This window comes from Eriocheir sinensis, chromosome 58 (assembly GCF_024679095.1).
Source record: "Eriocheir sinensis breed Jianghai 21 chromosome 58, ASM2467909v1, whole genome shotgun sequence".
NCBI classification, from domain to species: Eukaryota; Metazoa; Arthropoda; class Malacostraca; order Decapoda; family Varunidae; genus Eriocheir; species Eriocheir sinensis.
In genome coordinates this window covers 2,286-17,500 of record NC_066566.1, presented here as the reverse complement: position 1 = coordinate 17,500, position 15,215 = coordinate 2,286, and the positions used below count along the sequence as shown (strand labels likewise).

At 41.6% G+C, this 15,215-nt stretch overlaps 1 long non-coding RNA gene across 1 annotated transcript; it reads right to left on the bottom strand.

The window, feature by feature from the left end:
• Nucleotides 1-863: 863 nt before the first annotated feature.
• Nucleotides 864-15,006, bottom strand: LOC126984996 (uncharacterized). Its single transcript, XR_007738261.1, has 4 exons — nt 13,623-15,006; nt 13,352-13,492; nt 7,663-7,770; nt 864-3,754 (listed from the first exon to the last, which is right to left on the bottom strand). It is a non-coding gene; the product is annotated as an uncharacterized LOC126984996 (long non-coding RNA).
• Nucleotides 15,007-15,215: the final 209 nt, after the last annotated feature.

The window sequence follows — 15,215 nt, the reverse complement described above, 5'->3', positions numbered from 1 at the left end:
CTTTGTGGGAGATATGTCTCTCTCTCTCTCTTTAAACATGGGGAGCCAATATATTTTGACTTTGTGGGAGATATGTCTCTCTCTCTCTCTCCCTTTAAACATGGGAGCCAATATATTTTGACTTTGTGGGAGATATGTCTCTCTCTCTCTCTTTAAACATGGGGAGCCAATATATTTTGACTTTGTGGGAGATATGTCTCTCTCTCTCTCTCCCTTTAAACATGGGGAGCCAATATATTTTGACTTTGTGGGAGATATGTCTCTCTCTCTCTCTCTCTCTCTCCCTTTAAACATGGGGAGCCAATATATTTTGACTTTGTGGGAGATATATGTCTCTCTCTCTCTCTTTAAACATGGGGAGCCAATATATTTTGACTTTGTGGGAGATATGTCTCTCTCTCTCTTTAAACATGGGGAGCCAATATATTTTGACTTTGTGGGAGATATGTCTCTCTCTCTCTCTCTCTCTCTCTCCCTTTAAACATGGGGAGCCAATATATTTTGACTTTGTGGGAGATATGTCTCTCTCTCTCTCTTTAAACATGGGGAGCCAATATATTTTGACTTTGTGGGAGATATGTCTCTCTCTCTCTCTCCCTTTAAACATGGGGAGCCAATATATTTTGACTTTGTGGGAGATCTCTCTCTCTCTCTCTCTCTCTCTTTAAACATGGGGAGCCAATATATTTTGACTTTGTGGGAGATATGTCTCTCTCTCTCTCTCTTTAAACATGGGGAGCCAATATATTTTGACTTTGTGGGAGATATGTCTCTCTCTCTCTCTCTCTTTTCATATCTTACTTAACTTTCTAAGGTGGACTTACTTAATAATATCTAATAGGAATTAAAGAAAAAAAATCAGATTCCAATACCAGCAAAGTTTAATTAGCCCTTAAGAACACAATAGCTCATAACATCATCTCTTCCTCTTATTATTATTTTTATTATTTTTCACTAGACAGGCATAAGAAACAAACAAACAACAAAGGCTCCAGCACATCACTAACTATGTCTGTTCTTTCTCTCCTCTCTCTCTATACAAGGGAAGAACAGGAACAGGACATCAGGGGTATATCTTGCACTAATTCCAATGTTGTTTTCAGTCCATTGTCACAGTTCCCAAGGCCTGGAAATACACAACAGACTCCTTAATACTCTTAACAGGATATGGTACAACCACAGAGTTATAGACTAGAGGTATAGACTAGAGGGTTCAACTCCAATCTCTCGCCACGGTGAGAGGTGAAGCCACTGCTCCTGCCTGTGGTCGGCCGCCATAGAGTGACGGATTGGCGACCTTTCCACGATTCCACATGTATACACTCAACCACTATTAGCTAGCCACCATTATGATATTTTGGAAAACTGAGCCGATCATCGTGTTCATGAGACCTTGCTGCATATCATGATGGTAGTGTATAAACATTTTTGTTCATCTTTTTTGCCTCAATTACTTGTCATTCAGGAACTTTTTATTGTATTAGATTTTCGTTTACAGTTTCAAATTGAGCATGTTTTTCCGATGCAGATGGTATATGACATGTACCAATGTAACAATAATCAGTGGGTAGAAAATGGGCAAGAAAATAACAGGTCTATCTGACAGAGGGTCGCTGAGGCACTGCTGACCTGATAACAGCAGACATAACTATGGGAAAGTAAATTTCTCTCTGTCTTGCCATTCGTCACCCTAAGATGGCCGCCAGTTGCTTCAAAATCCAGGCTCTGGGAACCCTCTATGTATATAACTCTGTGAGTACAACTCCCTTCCCTATACATAGCGATAAACATTAGAGGTACAACATGCACTCATTCTGACATTTTGGGTCCATTTTCAGAGGCCTGGAAATACACAATAGACACCTTAATATTCTTAACAGGCTATGATACAACTCCCTTCCCTATACATAGAGATAAACATTAGAGAGGCACTCAGTATTATATTTTGGGTCCATTTTCAGAAGCTTGGAAATACAGTACACAAGATTTCTTAAGCTTATGGACGGCGGAAACCCTAAAACCATGACCGGAAGACATGGTAGAGCCTCAAACAGTCAGCTGGAGGCAGTCTAGTACACCTTCCGAACCACTGCCTGTACAGAGAATCACCAGAGAAAAAGTTGGAAAGTTTTGTTTAGTGGGCGCAACATCTGTGGTCATGTGCCGGAGAGAGACAGAAGGGGAAGGAATTATAGGAGAAGAGAACAGACCCCAGGAGACGGGACACAACCCCCGATTAATACCTGGTACCCATTCACTGCTGGGTGGACAGGGGCGTAGGGTATCAGAAAAGCCGCCCAAATTTTTCCACTCCGCCTGGGAATCGACCCCGTGCTCTCTCGGTTGTGAGCTGAGTGTGCTAACCACTGCACCACGAAGCCCCCATCAGCAAAGACGTCGCAGATTCCAGTCACTCTTCAGACTTCCAAGCAGCATTTTTAAACATCTGGGCACCAACATTTGCCTGTTTGAAAAGCCTCCTCCTGTGTATGTGCCCAAGTGTACAACAATATTCTGCTTAATAGTAAATTCCATGACTAAAACAGGAAAAAACATATAACATCTCTTTTTATACAGAAGGCGGAATAGCATGATTTTTCAAATGTTATATTGTTTCCATTGTAGGGTGAGGTGGACGACCCATAGTACTACTGGTGGGAAAATACTAATTAAAAATCTGTGTTTGCCCTAACAAGCATAACAAAGAGTGCATAATACTCCTCAGGAAATGGCCTTCATCTATCTCTTGAGCTTCCCCAGAGAATATTTTTTCTCCATAGGATGTTTTTTTTTTTTAACCCGGTAGCAGCGGGGATCATATTTCTTAATGGTCCCTCTAAGCGAGAAAAATGAGAAAAAATCACCCCTCACACAAACCATTTCATAATATATATCAAAACATTTGTGATCAGTTTATGTATCATCTATTTTTTTGGGTTTAAATCATGGCACAAGTTTGGCTCGTCGCTGCTCCACGGTTAAGCCACAAATTTGTCCCGTCGCTGCTACTGGGCTAATTGGTGTACGGCTTGTGAGCAGCAGGGGGTCAGACACGAGGTGTTCACGGCCCGTACAATTTTATAAATAAATTTCTTAAAAATCTGGCTTTGCACCAAGACTCAAACCCAAATGCCTAAAGTAATCCCAAGGCTGTGGGCTCCCTTTGAAGTATCAGTTTAGATTGTTTGGACTTCCAATTCTGCAAGTGATGACAGAGTTTTAACTTATAATTTTTAGGTGGTTTTCTATGCTCGTCAAATGTATCCAGCAGGCTTTACAATAACATTTTGCGTCCAGTAATAGCTGTACCCACATGTTTGTTTACGGGACTCCCACGAACACAGCACAACAATATCTTTCCGTGCAAATATCTTTTCAGTATGATCCTGTTCACCATGGAAACCTTCACCAGCAAAGTCAAGACATATTCACAATAACCACATAATTGAGTACTAGGATTTCTGGTTTGGGTCGGTCGTGTCCTTGAAGACCCCCGGCTAATATCTTTTCAGTATGATCCTGTTCACCATGGAAACCTTCACCAGCAAAGTCAAGACATATTCACAATCACAACACATCACACAATCAAACACTGGGAATTCTGGTTTGGGTCGGTCGTGTCCTTGAAAACCTCCGGCCGCTTCTTGCACTCCCCGATCCTCACAGTCAGGAAGTTGGCCGTCACATCCGTCAGGAAGATCTCATCCGCCAGCCAACGGCAGTACCAGTAGCTCGGGTCGGGTGCCACCAGGACCTGCGGAAATGGGGTGATCCTTTCAGTAGAGTTTGAGGGAGTTTTAAGAGATTTCGTAAGCATTTCCAAGAGTCTCCTAAGTTACGGAAAGCTCCCAAGAGTTATCAGGGGTTCCAATGAGCTCTCCCAGGTTACAGAAAGCTTCCAAGAGTTCTCAGGGGTTCCAAAGAGCTCTCCCAGGTTACAGAAAGCTCCCAAGAGTTCTCAGGGGTTCCAAAGAGCTCTCCCAGGTTACAGAAAGCTTCCAAGAGTTCTCAGGGGTTCCAAAAAGCTCTCCCAGGTTACAGAAAGCTCCCAAGAGTTCCCGAGAGGCAGGGTTGGAAAAAATCATGATGTTCTTCTTAAAAACAATAAAAAATCGTTTTATTTGATTTAAAGCAGATTTTTCTTATTTAAATCGATTTTTTTGATTGAAATGATTTTTTTTGCATAAATTCTTCTTTGTTTCCATTTTTTTTTTTATGTGTTCCCCTATAGCACCGGTAGGCCTTCTTCAGGGGCCTGGTGGTCGGCCCCAGCCCGTCATGGCGCAGGCAATTTTTATAGTGACGCCATTTAATCTTGGCTCATGCTGCCCCCCGGAACTCATTCTTGATTTACTTGGGCGGTTTCCTCTAGAGCCCGGGTTGCTGGGTGGTCTTCAGGACAGCATGTGGGTAGTCTTAGGCCCCTCGCTGGTGACAGGAAAAAAGTGAAAGTAACATTGAAAGGTACAGGAAATTATAAAGATGCAGAACTGTCCAGGGAGAATGCAAGGCCGCACGCTAGCTACTCAGCCTGATGGGGACAATTTCTTGTATTAAACTTGGCCAATGAAATCATAGTTTAATATACATTACCCAAGAGGAGTTTTTCACACAAAAATCATAAGTAGGACTAATAGTTTATCTTTTTTTATGATTTTGAATATTTTTCTTGTAAGAGACGGCAATGATTAACTGGTGCCTGACTTGTAAGAGATGGCAATGATTAACTGGTGCCTGACTTGTAAGAGATGGCAATGATTAACTGGTGCCTGACTTGTAAGAGATGGCAATGATTAACTGGTGCCTGACTTGCTACAGGACCAATACAGGACCACTACAGGACAAGTAGATTTGATACTTTTCCTCTACAACTGATTCATATGTTATTATATATATATATATATATATATATATATATATATATATATATATATATATATATATATATATATATAGATATCTATATATATATATATATAAAAATCATTAAATATTTTACTCTTGATAAATCACTTAAATCATTTTAAATACAGTATATTTAATTTTGATTTAAATCATGATTTTTTTACTCTCATTTAAATCGATTTAAATCACTTGATTTAACCCTTTCATTGCTAAACGCTCACAGCAAGCGTTAGGCGTATTTGCTGGTGGCCCTAAACGCCCGCTGCGTGCGTGTTGGAACAGCACAGGGATGAAAGAGTGAAGATGCTGGTGAAGTCTTGCATAAGGGATTTGGACGGCAGAGGGATGAAAGAGTGAAGATGCTGGTGAAGTCTTGCATAAGGGATTTGGACAGCACAGGGATGAAAGAGTGAAGATGCTGGTGAAGTCTTGCATAAGGGATTTAGACGGCAGAGGGATGAAAGAGTGAAGATGCTGGTGAAGTCTTGCATAAGGGATTTGGACAGCACAGGGATGAAAGAGTGAAGATGCTGGTGAAGTCTTGCATAAGGGATTTAGACAGCACAGGGATGAAAGAGTGAAGATGCTGGTTAACTCTTGCATAAGGGATTTAGACAGCACAGGGATGAAAGAGTGAAGATGCTGGTTAACTCTTGAATAAGGGATTTAGACAGCACAGGGATGAAAGAGTGAAGATGCTGGTTAACTCTTGCTTAAGGGATTTGGACAGCACAGGGATGAAAGAGTGAAGATGCTGGTGAACTCTTGCATAGGGATTTGGACAGCACAGGATGAAAGAGTGAAGATGCTGGTTAACTCTTGCATAAGGGATTTAGACAGCACAGGGATGAAAGAGTGAAGATGCTGGTTAACTCTTGCATCAGGGATTTGGACAGCACAGGGATGAAAGAGTGAAGATGCTGGTTAACTCTTGCATAAGGGATTTAGACAGCACAGGGATGAAAGAGTGAAGATGCTGGTTAACTCTTGCATAAGGGATTTGGACAGCACAGGGATGAAAGAGTGAAGATGCTGGTTAACTCTTGCTTAAGGGATTTGGACAGCACAGGGATGAAAGAGTGAAGATGCTGGTGAACTCTTGCATAAGGGATTTGGACAGCACAGGGATGAAAGAGTGAAGATGCTGGTGAACTCTTGCATAAGGGATTTGGACAGCACAGGGATGAAAGAGTGAAGATGCTGGTGAACTCTTGCATAAGGGATTTGGACAGCACAGGGATGAAAGAGTGAAGATGCTGGTGAACTCTTGCATAAGGGATTTAGACAGCACAGGGATGAAAGAGTGAAGATGCTTGTTAACTCTTGCTTAAGGGATTTGGACAGCACAGGGATGAAAGAGTGAAGATGCTGGTGAACTCTTGCATAAGGGATTTGGACAGCACAGGGATGAAAGAGTGAAGATGCTGGTGAACTCTTGCATAAGGGATTTGGACAGCACAGGGATGAAAGAGTGAAGATGCTGGTGAACTCTTGCATAAGGGATTTGGACAGCACAGGGATGCATAAGGGATTTGGACACCACAGGGATGAAAGAGTGAAGATGCTGGTGAACTCTTGCATAAGGGATTTGGACGGCAGAGGGATGAAAGAGTGAAGATGCTGGTGAACTCTTGCATAAGGGATTTAGACAGCACAGGGATAAAAGAGTGAAGATGCTGGTTAACTCTTGCATAAGGGATTTAGACAGCACAGGGATGAAAGAGTGAAGATGCTGGTTAACTCTTGCATAAGGGATTTAGACAGCACAGGGATGAAAGAGTGAAGATGCTGGTTAACTCTTGCATAAGGGATTTAGACAGCACAGGGATGAGAGTGAAGATGCTGGTTAACTCTTGCTTAAGGGATTTGGACAGCACAGGGATGAAAGAGTGAAGATGCTGGTGAACTCTTGCATAAGGGATTTGGACAGCACAGGGATGAAAGAGTGAAGATGCTGGTGAACTCTTGCATAAGGGATTTAGACAGCACAGGGATGAAAGAGTGAAGATGCTGGTTAACTCTTGCATAAGGGATTTAGACAGCACAGGGATGAAAGAGTGAAGATGCTGGTTAACTCTTGCATCAGGGATTTGGACAGCACAGGGATGAAAGAGTGAAGATGCTGGTGAACTCTTGCATAAGGGATTTAGACAGCACAGGGATGAAAGAGTGAAGATGCTGGTTAACTCTTGCATAAGGGATTTAGACAGCACAGGGATGAAAGAGTGAAGATGCTGGTTAACTCTTGCATAAGGGATTTAGACAGCACAGGGATGAAAGAGTGAAGATGCTGGTTAACTCTTGCTTAAGGGATTTGGACAGCACAGGGATGAAAGAGTGAAGATGCTGGTGAACTCTTGCATAAGGGATTTGGACGGCAGAGGGATGAAAGAGTGAAGATGCTGGTTAACTCTTGCTTAAGGGATTTGGACAGCACAGGGATGAAAGAGTGAAGATGCTGGTGAACTCTTGCATAAGGGATTTGGACAGCACATGGATGCATAAGGGATTTGGACAGCACAGGGATGAAAGAGTGAAGATGCTGGTGAACTCTTGCATAAGGGATGTGACAGCATAGGGATGAAAGAGTGAAGATGCTGGTGAACTCTTGCATAAGGGATGTGACAGCATAGGGATGAAAGAGTGAAGATGCTGGTGAACTCTTGCATAAGGGATGTGACAGCATAGGGATGAAAGAGTGAAGATGCTGGTGAACTCTTGCATAAGGGATGTGACAGCATAGGAACCCAGACCCACCTCAAGTCCAGTGGATCACCCCGCAGGTCTCGGGGCTGGGGCGGGGGCTCTCAGAAGCACTGTATGCCCCGCTGGTCAACGAAATCGGCACGTGGGTCACGGGGAAACCTGGTCAAAGGGGAGACTTGTTAATATTGCTTTGTTGAAAGTTCAGTTATAACAGTAAATAAAAATACATGGAAAATACGGAGTCAAAAGATGGATGAGAAGAGGAAGGAGGAGGAGGAGGAGGAGGAGGAGGAATAAGAACAAAAAAAAAATGAGGAAAATAAGGAGAAGGAAGAGAAATAAAACAGGAGAGAAAAAGGAGGAAGAAGAGGAAGAGAGGAAATAGTGGATAATGAAGGGCCTCCTCTTCCTCCTCCTCCTCCCAGTCCTTCATTATCAACTAATTCTTCTCTTCCTCCTCCTCCTCCTCCTCCTCCTTAAAGACATTCCCATCCATATAACAATAATAATAATAATAATAATAATAATAATAATAATAATAATAATAATAATAATAATAATAATAAGTTTATCTATCACATCTGTCTCTCTCCTTGCCTTGCCTTTGAGAGCAGTTTAAGGGACGGGAAGGGAAGGGAAGGGAAGGCAAAGGAAAAGAAGGGAAGGAAAGGGAAGGAAAGGGAATGAAAGGGAAGGGAAAGGAAGAGAAGGAAAGGGAAGGGAAGGGAAGAGAAGGAAAGGGAAGGGAAGGAAAGGGAATGAAAGGGAAGGGAAAGGAAGAGAAGGGATGGGAAAGGAAGAGAAGGAAAGGGAAGGGAAGGGAAGGAAAGGGAAGGAAAGGGAAGGGAAAGGAAGAGAAGGGATGGGAAAGGAAGAGAAGGGAAGGAAAGGGAAGGAAAGGGAAGGGAAAGGAAGTGAAGGGATGGGAAAGGAAGAGAAGGAAAGGGAAGGGAAGGGAAGGAAAGGGAATGAAAGGGAAGGGAAAGGAAGAGAAGGGATGGGAAAGGAAGAGAAGGGATGGGAAAGGAAAAGAAGGGATGGAAAAGGAAGAGAAGGAAAGGGAAGGGAAGGGAAGGGAAGGAAAAGGAAGAGAAGGGATGGAAAAGGAAGAGAAGGAAAGGGAAGGGAAGGGAAGGAAAGGGAATGAAAGGGAAGGGAAAGGAAGAGAAGGGATGGGAAAGGAAAAGAAGGGATGGAAAAGGAAGAGAAGGAAAGGGAAGGGAAGGGAAGGAAAAGGAAGAGAAGGGATGGAAAAGGAAGAGAAGGAAAGGGAAGGGAAGGGAAGGAAAGGGAATGAAAGGGAAGGGAAAGGAAGAGAAGGGATAGGAAAGGAAGAGAAGGAAAGGAAAGGGAAGGGAAGGAAAGGGAAGGGAATGGAAGAGAAGGGATGGGAAAGGAAGAGAAGGAAAGGGAAGGGAAGGGAAGGAAAGGGAATGAAAGGGCAGGGCACCTAAGAGCAGGGATGGGAAAGGAGGAGAAGGAAAGGGAAGGGAATGAAAGGGAAGGGAAGGAAAGGGAAGGGAAGGAAAGGGAATGAAAGGGAAAGGAAGAGAAGGTATGGGAAAGGAGGAGAAGGAAAGGGAAGGGAAAGAAAGAGAAGGGAAGGGAAGGCAAAGGAAAAGGGAAGGAAAGGGAAAGGAAGAGAAGGGAAGGGAATGAAAGGAAAGGAAAGGGAATGACAGGGAAGGGAAAGGAAGAGAAGGGAAGGGAATGAAAGGAAAGGAAAGGAAAGGGAATGACAGGGAAGGGAAAGGAAGAGAAGGGAAGGGAATGAAAGGAAAGGAAAGGAAAGGGAATGACAGGGAAGGGAAAGGAAGAGAAGAGAAGGGAAGGGAATGAAAGGGAAGGAAAGGGAATGAAAGGGAAGGGAATGAAAGGAAAAGGGAAGAGAGAGAGAGAATTCATATTATTTAAAAAGTTATTAAGAGAGAGAGAGAGAGAGAGAGAGAGAGAGAGAGAGAGAGAGAGAGAGAGAGAGAGAGAGAGAGAGAGAGAGAGAGAGAGAGAGAGAGAGAGAGAGAGAGAGAGAGAGAGAGAGAGAACTAAAATAAATAAAATACACATATAATACATAATTCTGAACACACACAGACAGAAAAAGATAAATAATAATAATAATAATAATAATAATAATAATAACAATAACAATAATAACAATAATAACATACATTCACAGTCATTAACATTAATAAAAAGGAAAGATTAGATGATAAAAATTGAGAAGGAAGGAAGGAAGGAAGGAACAAAGGAAGGAAGGAAGGAACAAAGGAAGGAAGGAAGGAAGGAACAAAGGAAGGAAGGAAGGAAGGAAGGAAGGAACAAAGGAAGGAAGGAAGGAAGGAACAAAGGAAGGAAGGAACAAAGGAAGGAAGGAAGGAACAAAGGAAGGAACAAAGGAAGGAAGGAAGGAAGGAAGGAAGGAACAAAGGAAGGAACAAAGGAAGGAAGGAAGGAAGGAAGGAAGGAAGGAACAAAGGAAGGAAGGAAGGAACAAAGGAAGGAAGGAACAAAGGAAGGAAGGAAGGAAGGAACAAAGGAACAAAGGAAGGAAGGAAGGAAGGAAGGAAGGAAGGAACAAAGGAAGGAAGGAAGGAAGGAACAAAGGAAGGAAGGAACAAAGGAAGGAAGGAAGGAACAAAGGAAGGAAAATAAAAGGAAAATAGACATTATAAATACAAAATAAACATATAAGGTATAATGTCCAGCCACACTAAACGCTCGCCTTTCCCTTCCTCCATTATTGAATTTGTGTGTGGGTCTGTACACTTGGCCTTCTTTTCTAATAGTCTCTTCCATTTAGCGTAACCTGTTTCTGGGTCGTGATCTGTATAGTCCCTTTAAAGATAGAGTCCCGACAACCTAAGATTTAGACGCCATTATTGGTCCTGTTGTCCCCACGAGAGCGTGTGATAGCGTTTGAAAAGCACGGCGAAAACAGGCACAATAATGGCGTCCAAATCTTAGGTAGTCGGGACTCTATAAGGGACTCTACAGATCACGACCCAAAAACAGGTTACGCTAAATGGAAGACGCTATAAATAAGTCAGTAGTAGCACAGAAAACGGTATTCAGATGTATATTTTTCATTAGACAATTCAGTTCAACTTGAGAGATATTTTCTGAACATCATTTGTTGAATATCGGCTCAATTCATAATTATTTCCTGCTGTTATTGATATTTAAAACCATCAACCCGGAAGCTGCGGGGGGTCATGTTTCTTAGGTTAGGTTAGGTTAGGTTAGGTTAAAGGCCCCTCTAAGTAAAACAATGAGAAAGAATCATCACTCACGCAAACCATTTCATAACATATATCAAAGCATTTGTGATCAGTTTATGCATCATCTATTTTTGGGGGGTTTATATCATGGCAAAAATGTGGCCCGTCGCTGGTACCCGCTAAAGCCACAAATTTGGTCCGTCGCTGCTACCGGGTTAAGGAAACAGACTCTTTAATCTTCTCGTTAATAGATGGACAAAGAGTAACAAGGGCAAATAGTACAAGTCTCCATGTCCCGCGATTCAATACATCTCTCTGTAATAATAGCATTGCCTGTCTTGGTCCAGGAATATGGAACTCACTGCCATTAAGGAAACAGACTCTTTAATCTTCTCGTTAATAGATGGACAAAGAGTAACAAGGGCAAATAGTACAAGTCTCCATGTCCCGTGCTTTAATACATTCTCTGTAATAATAGCATTGCCTGTCTTGGTCCAGGAATATGGAACTCACTGCCATTAAGGAAACAGACTCTTTAACCTTCTCGTTAATAGATGGACAAAGAGTAACAAGAGAAAATAGTACAAATCTTCATGTCCCGCGCTTTAATACATTATTTAATATTATGATAGCATTGCCTGTCTTGGTCCAGGAATATGGAGTTCACTGCCATTAAGGAAACAGACTCTTTAATCTTCTTGTTAATAGATGGACAAAGAGCAAACAGTACAAATCTTCATGTCCCGCGCTTCAATACATCTCTCTGTAATAATAGCATTGCCTGTCATGGTCCAGGAATATGGAACTCACTGGCAACACATTGAAAAAATCTTATGTTAACCTGCAATCTTTCGCCATTCAAAAAGAAAAGAAAAAATCATTTAATTAATTGTCAGAATGAATGAGAATTTCTATATATTTGGTGTATAGTAAAAGGTTTGATATATAGGTATGTACATGTGTGTTTATTTTGTGTATGTATATATATGTATGGATGTGTATGTGTGTGTATGTATATGTATGTATGTACATAGCTGGGCACGATAACAGAAAACCTTATTCCCGATAACTGATAACTGATAATGAAAAACCTTAACGGCGATAACCGATATTCATTAACTAGAGACACAAATATAGGCGATAACTGATAACCGATACCCGATAAAAATCCACAATTCCGATACTAGCTAGCGATAAGTCCGATAGGCGAAAACGATACTATACTGATATTTCAGATAGAACAACATTGATGAATTAAAATTTTCATTATCTGTATTTTAGGAAACTTACAAAACCTTAAAACCACACGTTGACACGTACATATGGACGGTAATACTAGAATACCTGAATTGTTGTGTTATTTGGCGTCCCCACCGTCAAAAATTGTTTACAAACTCTGGTCTCTCGTGAACGGTGCATGCTCACACCAGCAAGCGTAGACCTGTACAGTCTCATAAAGATTTTAAACCGTAATTAAGAGTTGCTGGAAGGCTGAATCAGACATATAGTAACAATACCACCATCCTCGCTGTTTCTAGAATGACACTCTGTACGAGTTGTATTTATATGTACAGAGTGTACGTCGTTCTAGAAACAGCAAGGATGGTGGTACTGTATGTTTGATTCAGCTTTCCAGCAACTCTTAATGTGTTAAAAAAGCATTGTGAGACTGTACAGGTCTACACTTAATGGTCTGAGCATGTGCAGTTCACGAGAGACCAGTGTTTGTAAACAAAATCGCCAGCTTTTGATGATGGGACACCAAATAACACAACACCGGGTGCCTTCAGTACCATGGCATGGTCACAAACTAATATGGAATATCAAATTTGAGGCAGTGAATAATCATTTTGGGGGAAAGTTAAATGATTTTTCTCAGTGATATATTGATTTTTGAGTAGCATAAAAAAATAACCTTGCGTTTTAATTTTCATGATCTAAGTATGAAATCTCATCACCGAAGATATTTCATACCCCGAAGTTTTTTCATACAACACCGGGCCACGCGTGCGCAGTAGGGAGACAACGTTTTTTTCTGAGAGGCGGAAAAAAAGTAGCGATTATCGGTAGTTTGGTTACAAAAGTAACGAAGATACCGATATATATTTAAATAAGTAGTGGATGGTCCATAATCCGATTTTGTTATTAGCGATAAAGTATCGCGATAACTTATTGCGATAACGCCCAGCTATGTGTATGTATATGTATGTTTGTGTGAATGTATATGTACGTTTGTGTGCGTTTACGAGTATGTGTGCATGTGGATGCAAATCTATGAATGCATAAGCACATTTTTTTTGTGGATATATGCTGATACAGTATGCCTACAATAAGCCTACCATATATTAGTTCATCCCAGTCTGTAGGAAGCTTTGGCTTAACAGACTGTGCCTCAATATCTGACTTTGTAAATTTATAAGTGACTTTGTATTATGGCAATAAACTTACTTACTTACTTACTCACACACACACACACACACACACACACATATGAACACCATCAACACCACATCACCACCCACCTGTTATCATGGTGTGACGGCGCTCCACCTCCACCACCTCCCCCCCCCATGCCTGGCGGGGGGAGGCGCATGTCCTGGTCATTCCCTTGGGGCGGAGGACCCTGCGGGCGACCCCAAGCTGCCGCATGTCAAAATCACCCGCTGAAAATAATAATAATAATAATAATAATGATAATAATAATAATAGAAATAATAACAGTAATAATCAGGTCCTAAAAAATCAGAAGTGCGGTAGTTTTTCCGGAGTAGTGCGGTTGTGGTAGTGTGGTACCATTTTTTTCTTTCCCAGTGCGGCAGCGGTAGTCAAAATAAACAGTACTTGAGTGTGGCCTGACTGACGCTAAACAGAGTCTGAGGATGACCTCTGCACTCCTGCTGGTTACCGTCCTCTTAATAATAAAGCCTAATACCCTGTTAGCCCTATTCCTCGCACTAATACATTGCTTCCTTAGTTGTTGGTCAGAGTTCACTAACACTCCCAGGTCCCTTTCACACTCAGACCTGCCTATCGCTGTGGAGTCTAAACTATACCCGTGTAATGGGTTGCGGGTTCCTACACCAGGTACGCTACACTTGGTGATGTTAAAATTCATCTGCCATTTCTCTGACCAAGCTGACAGTTTGTTGAGATCCTCCTCTAGCATCCTCCCCACCCTAATAGTGTGTCCTATTTTGGTGTCATCTGCAAATTTACCTATGTCACTAGTTATCCCATTGTCTAACTGTGAACAGTGAGTTAAAATCTAGGATTAATGAAGTCAAGCAGAAAGTTGGGGAGGAAGTCAAGAGTGTGATTAATAATGATGCAATGGAAAGCAAAATAGTTGACATAACAGTGGACACGAGGAACAAGCTGAGTGCAGAGGTGAAGGAAGGTTTGGCCTACAGGGATGAGGGAGAGGCACCAAAGGTTTGCAGTGGGTCTAGTACAGAAGTACTTTTGGGCTCCTCAATGCTCATAAAGAACTGTTGGATAAAACTACCAGTCAAGTACAAAATAGATTAGACAGGAAAAACAACATTGCCTTGTATGGTAGTATCCCAGAGAAGGTGAAAGAGGGCATGAACTTGCCAATTAGGTCTGAAAAAATTGAGCATGACAAGCTGATTTTCATAGAAGTATGCAGTGAAATGGGCTTGACATGTTTCAACAGTAATATTGAGGAGACAAGACGAATTGGAAGATACAAGGGAGAAACAGAACAGAGTAGCCTACCATAGTGGTGACTCTGAGAGGATCCTTGAAAGAACAGAGAAACTTGTTCAGGCTAAAAGATGCCAAAGTGAAATATTTAGGAAGGTTGATGTGTTTCATGATATGACCATTGAGGAAAGGAAAAGAGAGAAGGAACTCAGAGCAAATGCTGGAAAGAAAAACACCGAGATAACGGGAAAGTACCATGTAGAAATATGTCCCTGGAACTGTTATATACTGAAGGTAAAGAGGTGGAGGAGGGAAAAAGAGGAACCACAACCATAATCCAAAATAAAATACGTACATCTGGGTCAAGTAAAAAAGACTTTCATGTGTTATTATGTAATGTCGATGTATTAACTAATGATAAGAACTGAGCTCAGCAAAAGTTGAAGAGTTACAGACTCATGTGTTACAGGAAGTCACACCAAAAAATCATCGTTTTGATAGAGACATTGCGAGGTATAACTCTGAAGGGTATGAGAGCGTTGGAAAAAATCTAGCACATGAGGAAGAGGACTGTTAGTAGTATGTTACCATATGAGGAGTTTTCCTCTAAACTATATCAAGCATCAAGTAAGTAATTTTGGCAAATATGTGTTCTCAAGGGGGGAAATGTCTTCTAATATGACCCTATGCCAGAGTTTGGTCCCGTCACGCAGGTAAGCT